Raw genomic sequence first — 11,193 nt, 5'->3', positions numbered from 1 at the left:
TATATATATATATATATATATATATATATCACCTACTAGTTTAAAAATATTGCAATGATAACCTCAGTTTCCCTTACTCTTTCATGCAATGAACGTATAATAGTTTTTTATGTCATCAGAATCACAGGAACAAGTAAGAAAATTACACCAATCACATTGGTTTTTTAAAAAAATCCATATGAGACCTGGCTACAACTGAGGTCATTTATAAAATGAATTTCTTCCCAGGACCACAGAGTTAGGTTAGGACAGAGGAGAAGGATGTACTAGAATGCTACATTTAGCATTTGGTCTGGGATTCTAGATAAGGTTAGCATTAAAGATTATAGCATAAGATTAAAGCACAAAATGTGGACACAACTAAATTTTAAAAGATGAAGAAAATAAACTACTTTGAATTAAGGAGTTTCATAAATGTTTTCCACAAGTTGTGAATAAGAAGTGTTTATTGTATTTATATATCATGGCATCATAATCTCTTTTTGCATATCCTAATACACAAAGGAAGGCAGTGAAAGTTCCAAATGGCAAACAATGCTAAACGTTTCTTTTTCACTTGGGTGAACCTGACATTCTGAGAGGGCAAAACACACTGACCTTAATGAGAAAAAGCCCCCGTGAAAACTGAGGGGGAAATGGGGAAAAGCTATGCTGTCTGGGAAAAGAAAAACATCACCACAAAGAGCAATTTAACACACAACTGACATCATAGTAACTTTTAACTTTGCTGTTTATCTGGCGTAGACTTGAGGATAGGTAGTTAAGAAGCCACAGGCTGAAGGATGCATGGGATGATACATTTAATACGAGCAAAGGACATGAGCCAGACTGATAATGAAATGAAGGAGTCTGGCTTTAGATAAAGCTCCTTCTTAGGATCAAACCTGCGGAAAGTGTCAATTGCTGCATAATTTCATACTATTATTGTACAAACACAGTCTAGGGAGGCTTTTCAAATATCAGCCCAAAATAATTTTTCTACTTTTATGATGTCTGCTTATAGCTGCCATCAGATTTTATTATTACACTTGTTAGAGTTATGAAATGTTATTATAAACCCAATTAAGTTTTATAATACATTGTTTTCAGTTATAGCTGAAGACATAAATCCACAGAAGATTTTAAACAGGCAGAAAGAACATGTGTGGCATTATTAGAAACTGGGTTACTGAAGCATTTGCAACTTTTTAAAAATTAATAAATGTTTCCTTTTTAAATATTCTGTCAACATTTACCAAGCCTCTTTTAATATTCTGATCCAGGTGGGTTAAGCACTGAAGCTTTGCAGGGCCCATCAGTAAAGAAGTAATCATGATACAGAGTGTGAGTCTGCCTGACAGGCAAGAGCAGGGTGTCAAGAGAGGATATGGGGGAGGCTTGGTAACCTCACATTTCGAGGTTCAGAGGAGGCTTCTTGGAAGAAGTGAGGTTTCAAGTGAGATCTTAAGATTAGTAGGACTGAGCCAAACAAGGGTAAGGTGTTTCAAGCAGACAGAAGATACAACATGAACAAAGGCTTGGAAGTAAGAGAATAAGGCACACGACAGCAGGGGTGCTCCGTATTTTCTCCACCTCCTAGTTGGATCACATGTATACTGCCCTAAGGTACATGCATCCTAACCAAAAGATGACAGCCTTAGAGGGACTGAGAGATTACCAGGAGGACTGGACCACAAAGCCAGACTATAGGAAGATAAGGGCATACAGATGAACTGGGATCAGAGCATGAGGGCAGAGCAGGAAGCCATCCTAAAAGTCTGGATGTTTTCATAAAAAAACAAAACAAAACAAAACAAAAAAAAACAACACTCCAGTTTTCAGCAAGTGAAAAACAATTTCTTTTCATTCCACATAGAAGGAGCTCCCTTGGGCCATTTCAAATGATTCTTGTTTATTGGGGTGCGGCATACTTTAGGGGATAAGAGCCAAATTTTTTGCTACCAGGTCAATGTTTTAACCTGGCCTCCTTCCCCTATAAATTTATTTTAACCATACAAATGATAACAATGGAAGCAGTAAGTTCAGAGCCACCCAGGGATAGTCAGGTCTTATAGAAATGGAATGTAGTTTAGGGACCAGAACAATCCAAAGCAGCTCAAGGGAGCAAGTTCTCTTGTTACTCCTTCAGCAGCGAGTGTTCATTACCACACCACAGTGGGTATTACCTACCATCTAACATCCAACCAGAGGACCTTGTCTTCCTCAGTGTTTTTCAAATCTGCCCACATACCTATCCATTTCCATAGAACACACAATTTCTTCACGCTCTCTAACTCTGCATTTTGCCCACTCCATACCTTGTCTTCTTTCGGAAAGCTCCAAAATCTCTACCCCACCACACTGAACCAAATGATCTCTATTTTATTAAGCAGAGAGAAGCAATATGATCATAGTTCCTCATCTTCCCACTACCAACTCTCTCCCAATCTATGACTGTCCCCATCTTTTCTGTCATCCTTCCTTTTCAAGTATAGGGTCTCAATCTACCTCCAGGACAACTGCTTGAGTCTCTTAAAGGGTTTGCTGAGAATTATGGCCCACTCAGGACCTACAAAATTTGAATCATTGCTGGTAAGCTAGTAATTGGCAGTTTGGAAAAATTACTCATACAGTTCTTTGAATTACTCATAGTTCTTCATACTAACAATATCTCCTTTTTCATAATAAAACGCTACTCATGACCTCTACAACCTCTTGGCCTCTGCATATCTTTCTTTCTCAGAATAAGTTCCTCAAAAAAAATCACCACCAAATAAATAATCATGATTAAGCAGAGCACATTCATTTATTTATTCAACAAGGCATGTACTTCACCGATTCAAGGACATAGGCTTTCAGCATTTTAATATCTCAAAAGTCAGGATTGTCTTATTATCTTTAGCAGTGTCCCATAGTTTAATTTGCAGTTTTTATTTTCTTGGTGGCACATAAAGTAATACTGCATCTTACAATTGATCATGTCTTACATTTCAATGAAATGTGGTTTTTACAAGTTAGGCACCATAGTGGACTCTGGAGAAACGAGGGGAGAGGGACACAGAGCTTCTTTGCAGGAAATGTGTGACAAGTAAATAAGCCAGGCAGATTCTAGTCAGTGCTAGAGGGAACCACACATCAGGGAAGGGATCTCTGAGGAGGTGTGAACTTGAACGGGGAACTAAAGTGCCCACCATGCAGAGAAACTGGGGAAGAGACGCCAGGCAACAGAAGCAAGGACATGGCCCCAGGGCACAAAGTGTCTGATGGGCTTGTGTTCACAGAACAGAACTGAGTGACTGAGACGCACACCAGGTGAGCCAGAGCACACAGGCCTTGTTGGCTGTGACAGGAAGTTATGGATTGTATTCTAAATTCAACAAGAATCACTGACTCGTTTTATGAGGTGGAGTGACATACCTTGATTGATATTAAAAACATCACTCAGGCTCTTCCTGGAGAATGGACTGTAGAAGGACAAAAGTGGAGACTGAGAGAATGACAGGACCGGGATTGTACTTTTCTTCTTACCAGTAGCCTCTGACTGTTTCAGCCCTCTAGACAGTCGATGAAGGATGATGAACTAGGTGATAGGAGTAGCCAGATATGGGGCACATTTTGGAAGTGGAACCTATGTGGTTTGGTGACAGACCAGACATTGAAAATGAAGTAAAGGAAGGAAGCAAAGATAACTCTAGGATCTTGGCTTGAATAATCCAATGATGAGCCAATGTTACTCACTGAGAAGCGTCTAATAAAATACAGTTTACATGGATATGTGATATTTGCTGAAAAGGATTCACTACAAATTTATTATAGCAACAAGAATAAAGTCCATTAATTCATCCAAAAACCATACATTTAGCTTCTATAATATTACAAGTACAAGATACAGGTCACGATATAAAGTAGCCTAAGCTATGAATCTTGCCTTTGTGGAACTTCAGAATATAGCAATCAAATTTGTGTTGATAGCCTCTTCTAGCACCTCATGATTTGATGATATGAATTCATTTAATATCTTACCCACTGTTTAAAACATATTTTATTAGAGTAATCATAAACATATGCAAAAGTAAACAGACTGATATTATGAATCCTTAAGTACCCATTCTCCAGTATCAACACTCATTAACTCTTGGCCAATCTTGTTTCTTCTGTGCACTGACCCATATGGTCCTCCCATATTATTTTGAAACAAATAGCAAACATCATGCCATTTCATTCATGAATATTTCAGTATGGATCTAAAGAAAATCAGTCCTTTAAAATACATAAACATGATACCAAATATCTCCTCAAATGACAATAATTCTTTGATATCAATTTAATAGTTCAAATAACATGTCATCAAACTTGTTTCAAGGCTTTTATGTGCTTAATATACTTAAAACAAAGATATTTTATTTTTTGAAAAACTATTTATTTATTGAGAGAGAGAGTAGGGGAGGAGCAGAGGGGGAGGGGGAGGAAGGGGTAAAGAATCTCAAGCAGATCTGCACTGAGCACAGAGCCCAACATGGGGCTCGATCTCAAGACCCCGAGATCATGACCTGAGCCGAAATCAAGAGTCAGATGCTTAATCAACTGCACCACCCAGGTGCCCCCAAACAAAGATATTTTAAATTTATGTTGTGTTCAATGCTAATACCAGTATTTATATCACTGAAAAATATGCTCTCCAATTCTTCTGTACAAAAACATGTCTATTTTTGTAAGACAAAATTACTTAACGCTAAAACAATCTCCAAGTGTCTCCAAGCAACACTACTATTCACTTAACATTCAAGCTAAAAGGCTAATTTGCCACTTGGGACAACTCAAAAGTAATTCAGTGACACAGGTGAGAAGGAGCCTCTGAAAAAGTGTCAGATTAATTAAATCATCCAAAGAAAAGGACAGAGAATGTTTAAAACTGGACTTCAAAGCTTGATTTATCAAAGGTATGGCTAATGACTTTGATCTTGGTTTTAAGTGTTGGTCATAATAGTTTACAGGGTGCCCCCTACTTCTGTTCACTTGATATCAATTTCCTCTTTCCTTAAAAATGGAATGTGTTAATATGATAAAGGAGAAGAGACTACCACAATAAAAGCAGTCAATCATGAAATGACCATAGCTCCTCCTATGTGCCAAACACCATTCTTTTTTTTTTTTTTTTAAGATTTTACTTTTTTTAAGTAATCTCTACAGTCAACATGGAACTCGAACTTATAACCCTGAGAGCAAGAGTCCCATGCTCTACCTACTGAGCTAACCAGGCGTCCCACCAAGCACTGTTCTAAGCATTTTCTGTGCATTAATGACTTTGTGGAGCACCATAGAAGCAGATTCATTTTCAGGTTCATGGATTTCTGCATGACTTTATCATCAGTGATTATAGGAAAGTGGCTGCTTTACTGATAAATATGCTTTTCTGTTTACTCAACAGCGAACTACAGAGCATTGTGCTAGATGTCTTTGAATTAAAAAAAAAAGTAATGAAAAACATCAAGCCAAATATCCCAGAAGTTCTCTCAACCCCAAGCAAGATAAATACAAAGAAAAACACACTTAGGCACATTAAGTACAAGTGCCAAGTACCAAACACAAAAAAGTATCTTAAAAGCAACAGAGGAGAGGCATGCCTGGGTGGCTCAGTTGGTTAAGCGTCTGCCTTCAGCTCAGGTCATGATTCTAGGGTTCTGGAATCAAGCCTCACATCAGGCTCCCTGCTTCTTTCTGCTCTCCTCCCCTTCTCCTACTGCCCCTCTCCCCGCTTGTGCTCTCTCTCTCTCAAATAAATAAATAAAATCTTAAAAAAAAAAAAAAAAAGGAGCAGAGAAAGATACTCCTACACAGAAAACTTCAGTCCCATGTGCCTTGCTGGTAAATTCTACTGAGAATTTAAGGATGAAATAATACCAACATTACACAACTACTCTTAGAGTACGGGGAAACAGGTGTGGGGGGAGGGGTCACTGCTCAACTTGTTTTATTAGGTCAGCATAATCCTGATACCAAAACCTGATAAAGACATTGCAAGAAAGGAAAATTACTGACCAATCTCTTCATAAACATAGATGCAAAAATCCTAAACAAAATATTAGTAAACCAAACTGAACAATACAAGAAAAAGGTAATATATCCTGATCAAAGAAGGTTTATTGTAAGAATACAAGTTTAGTTTAACATTCAAAAATCAATTGGTATAGGGGCGCCTGGGTGGCGCAGTCGTTGAGCTTCTGCCTTCAGCTCAGGGCGTGATCCCGGCGTTCTGGGATCGAGCCCCACATCAGGCTTCTCCACTAGGAGCCTGCTTCTTCCTCTCCCACTCCCCCTGCTTGTGTTCCCTCTCTCGCTGGCTGTCTCTCTCTGTCAAATAAATAAATAAAATCTTAAAAAAAAAATCAATTGGTATAACTCACATTAATAAGGGAGAAAAATCATATGATTATCTCCATAGAAAGAGGAAAAGTATTTGACAAATTCAACATTCATTCATGTTAAAATCTTGGCAAACTGGGAAGAGATGAAAACTCTTCATTAAAATGATAAAGAGTGTTTATTTTAAAAACCTACAATAAACATCACACTCAATAGTGAAATACTGAAAACTTTCCTCTTGAGATTGGAAATGGATCAAGTATGCACTGCCACCATTATTCAGCATTGACTAGAGCTCATAACCAATGCAAGAAGAGAAGAGAAGTGATAATAAAACAATCAGAAATGAAGATCTAAAATCCTCCATTTCTTGCAGATTGCATAATTACATATGCAGAAAACCCAAAATAATCTACAGATAAACTATTAGGATTAAAAAGTGAATTTAGCAAATTTGCTGAATAGGTCAACTACACAAAAAACAAATGTATTTCTATAACTGGTAACAAGTGATGTGAAAATAATATTTAAGAAATATCATTTATAGCAATATAAAAAACATGAAATATTAATAAACCCAACAAAAGATGAATAATACTACCCCACAGATATATTTGAAACATTTTTGAGAAAATAAAAAGAAGTAAATGAATGGAGGGATATATCAGGGTCTTGAATTGGAAGTTCCAATACGGTAGAAATGTAAATTCAGTCATTTTTATCTATAAAATTTCCCGCAGTTTTCTTTCTCTTTTTTTTGAGGAAAAAGTTCAAAATTACAAGCTGACTGTAAAATACTTATGGGTGGTCATGATACCCCCCCTTTTTTTTTTTAAGATTTTATTTATTTATTTGAGAGAGAGAGAGAGAGAGAGAGTGAGCAAGGGGAGGGGCAGTGGGAGAAGCAGACTCCCCGCTGAGCAGGGAGCCCAATGTGGGACTCCATCCCAGCCTCCTGGGATCACGACCTGAGCTGAAGGCAGGCACTTAACTCACTGAGCCACCCCGGTGCCCCGGTCATGATACTCCTGATTAAGAAAAACAAAGTCGTAGAACTTGTTTTACCAGATATAAGATGAATCACCAGGTACAGTAACTGCAATAGTTTCACACTAGCACCAAGATCGATAAGGATGGATAATGAAAAATAATAGAACACAAGAGTCCTGAAGAGAAGGACTCGCATATGGACAATAAAGGCATTGACATTACAGAGCAATGTGGAGGATAATTTCTTTCAATAAATTGTTCTGGGTCACTGAAATATCCTTTAAAAAATATGTCTTGACTTCTACCTCAAACCCAGTGGACTGTAGCTATAATTATAAAAGACTAAACAATAAAACTTCTAAAGATGATCAAGAAAAATATCTTCATGATCTCAGGAAAGGGAAACATCTCTTACATGTGACACGAAAAATACTCACCACAAAAAATTGATAAATTGGATTAAATAAAATTTAAACCTCTGTTCACCAACAGATACTGTGGAGGGAGTGAGACTGTAAATTAGAATGGGAGAAGATATTTGCAATATGCAAAGACAAGGTTTTGTTCATCCAGAATATATAAAGAACCTCTCCAAGTCAATAAGAAAAAGGAAGACAACCAACCAAACAGAAAAGTAGTCAAGGCACTTCACAAAGGAGGATGTTCAATGGCCAACAAACATGAAAGTGTGTTCAACTTCATGAGTTATCAGGGGAATGAACATTAACACCACAATGACATGTAATTTTAAAGGAATTAATTGAGTTCTCATAGCACTTACAGAGTCAGTAAAATAATGTTTGAACAGTTAAAATTGTAACTACAATCATGCAGCAGTGTTTTTCTATACACCATCACCTGTTTATGTTAAACTTCTTTCCTCTTTTTTTCTCACCCAAATTTTCCTGCTCCCTTACTAATTTAAGAAAAACTTTTAAATTTTAATTCAGCTTTTTAAATATAAGGTCAGAAATTCTCATAACTCAAAAACCAAAAAATATAAAGTAAATAAAAATTAGCAAGTCTCTCTCTTTTAACTGTACTTTCTTTCTATCCATCCCACCAAATGGTTTCTGTTTCCCTCAAGAAATGTTTTAGCACATATAAGAAACGCAAATATATGTATTTTGTCCCTTTTTTACCTAAATGTTAGCAAATAACAATCACCTTGTTTTCTTCACTTGACAATATATTGTGGAAATATTTTCATATCACATAGGAAGGGCTTCCTTGGTTTTTGTTTTTAATTAACTTCCTAGATTTCCACTGTAGTATAACCAGCCTTATTTCTCATATTGTTGAACATTTAGATTATTTTTTAGGATGTATTTTGCTATGGCAAATAATGCCACAATGAATACCCTTAGATGTAAATTATTCACAAGTGGGCAAGTATATCAGTAAGATAAATCTTAAAGATAGATTCTTTAAGAGGATAACTTTCAAATTTTAATCAGTCTGTAATAAATATTAATATGAAGGGATTTTTCAAAACAACGTACTGATGAACTAATTAGACTGCTGAACTATTTAGACTGAAGGAAAAATGTATATGTAATATGTGCTCAGATGAACAGAACAAGTTCACAAATCATATATTCATTTAACTATGACAAAATTTACTTTTTGAAAGGCAGAAATTTTGGAATAGACTAGATATTTAGTCACACTATTAGAGAGGGAAATACTTCTAAAAGAAAAATTTTGAGTTTTCTTTGTTTACATGTTATCCACTCTGATTTCCCCATCATTATGTTAATCTAATTAAGATATTCCGATTTCTTACAATCAGAATATAAAGATACTAAGCAGGTAATTTACAAAAAGGACCCCCCACATGGAAATCAGTGGCAAGATTCTGCTGCTGTTTATGTAGCTGAGTGTCCTTGAGTTTCAGGGGCACACACAATCGACTCTTGGAAACAGACTAATTCACCTTTAGGGTTCCCTGCTGTCTCTAAAATTGTGTAAGTATAAGGCAGGCTCTAACTTACAAAAAGACAGACAGTACACTTAAGCTTTCCAAAGCTTTAGCTCTACCTTAAAAAATCAGTAGAATGTAGTAGTTAAAAGCGCAGATTCCAGACTCAGATTGGCTCTGTGCCTCACCACTAGTCCCTTACTCTCTCCCTCATCCAGCATTTGCATCCGTAAAACCGGGATGGTAATATACCAACTGAACCGTGGTGTTTAGAGGACTGTATGAGTTAATTAGTGCAAAATACCTGGAACAGTACCTGACAGGGAAAACTCAATAAAAATTGGCTAATATCTATCTACCTTGATATTTAGAAAACAATATTTCACAAAATTCATTTAAGAAATTAAAAACTCTTACGATGCTTATTTCTTGAGAACATTTCAAATCCTGCAACCATTCATAATTCATAATTCAGTATTCTCATTTATAATTCAGTGTTCTTCCTCCAAAAGTATATATTTAAAGGAAGATAAATAAAGTACAAATTACATGAATATATTGTATTCCAATAAAAAGGACTGAATGCTGAGGTACATAAGAAACACAGATATAGATTTATACCAAAAGTGTGGAAATACAGACACATAGATATGGAAATATGGATATACAGTTCATAGTAATAAACAGGAAATGGCATTTTTAGTTGATCTAGTTCCAGAGTAATAATTAGCAATCCTGTGGTGGGGAAGGTAAGACTTAATTTATTTTTTTACCCAGAGGTTTAATTTCAGTAAAAAGAACCAAGTGAAAATTTCAGAGACTAGAAACAACTTTAAGCTTTAAAACATTTACAGAATCCACAAGTAACCCTTTATAACTTCTATCTCTCCCTCCTCATTGGTTCCTTTCTCTTGACCTTCAAAATATGCTTAAATATCTTAAAGTGCCGAAAGCAAGTAAAAGCAAAAGCCATTGGTGGTCCAGTTATGGAAAACTATTTTGCCCTTCCATAAATCATAGTAAATTCTCTTAACAACTCTGAGAAGTGAATAAGAAAGCAAAAACTGCAAGTATAGGTGATTTTGAGGATTTAGGAGTAGGCAGAGTAGTGCCATTGACTCAAATCTTGGGCATATTTAAGCTAATAGGTTCAGGGAAAATTACGCAAAGTAGCAATGTAGTAGTTCCCCAAAATTGTTCCCTGAACACAAGATATTTTTAATTTTCTCCTAGGTCTTATAGGAGGTATTTACCTACTCTTCTGGGTAAGAGGTCTTCAAACACTTGAAGACAGCTATCATATCTCTTCAGCTGTTTCTCTCAGGGAAACATCCCCTCTTCTCTAACTGTTCCTCATATAACGTTTGAAATCTTTTCTTCTTCCTAGCTTTCTCAGTTAAAGTATACCACCCAGAAACCAAAGCCATCATTCAGGTGTGGTCTGGCCCCTGGGGAAACAGGATTATCCTCAACCACAGTAAAACCTGAAAGAAAGGAAACGAAAAAAAAACCTCTCAGGCATTATAAGTTACCAAAATTTAGCCAAGAAGAAGTTGAAAATTTGAACAGGCCAATTACAATAGAGGACCTAATTTAGGGTATGTCTTCTAGGAAAGTGTTTATTCCCCAGGTTTCCCCTCTGCTGCAACAGAATATTCTCTGTTCTCCCTCTTTCTCTCTGTGATTTTCTCTCTTTTCTCAACTCATCTGTTCTTCTCACCTTTTTCTTTCTTGTCTACTTTTACTTTCTTTGATCCTTAAATTGGGCTCCTAAAAGAATTAATCTTGTATTTCTTAAAGTAACCAGCTCTTGGGCTTATCCTATATATGTATATATATTTTTTTCCCTCTTTCTTTTCCTTCTTTTGGGTTTTTATGTTTAGGACTATCCTCTTTATGCTTTTATTTGGTTCATTTTGCTATTCTTTTCCTAGTTTCTT

The 11,193-nt window shown here is 36.2% G+C and overlaps 1 protein-coding gene across 1 annotated transcript in view; it reads right to left on the bottom strand.

The window, feature by feature from the left end:
* The window catches only part of RNF217 (ring finger protein 217), a 119,722-nt gene that overhangs the window by 42,049 nt on the left and 66,480 nt on the right, over positions 1 to 11,193 (bottom strand). The window lies entirely within an intron of this gene.

The sequence above is a fragment of the Ursus maritimus genome, unplaced genomic scaffold (assembly GCF_017311325.1).
Source record: "Ursus maritimus isolate PB19 unplaced genomic scaffold, ASM1731132v1 scaffold_13, whole genome shotgun sequence".
In the NCBI taxonomy this organism is placed as follows: Eukaryota; Metazoa; Chordata; class Mammalia; order Carnivora; family Ursidae; genus Ursus; species Ursus maritimus.
The sequence above is the reverse complement of the archived record's forward strand: the minus strand, read 5'-3'. Positions and strand labels throughout refer to the sequence as shown.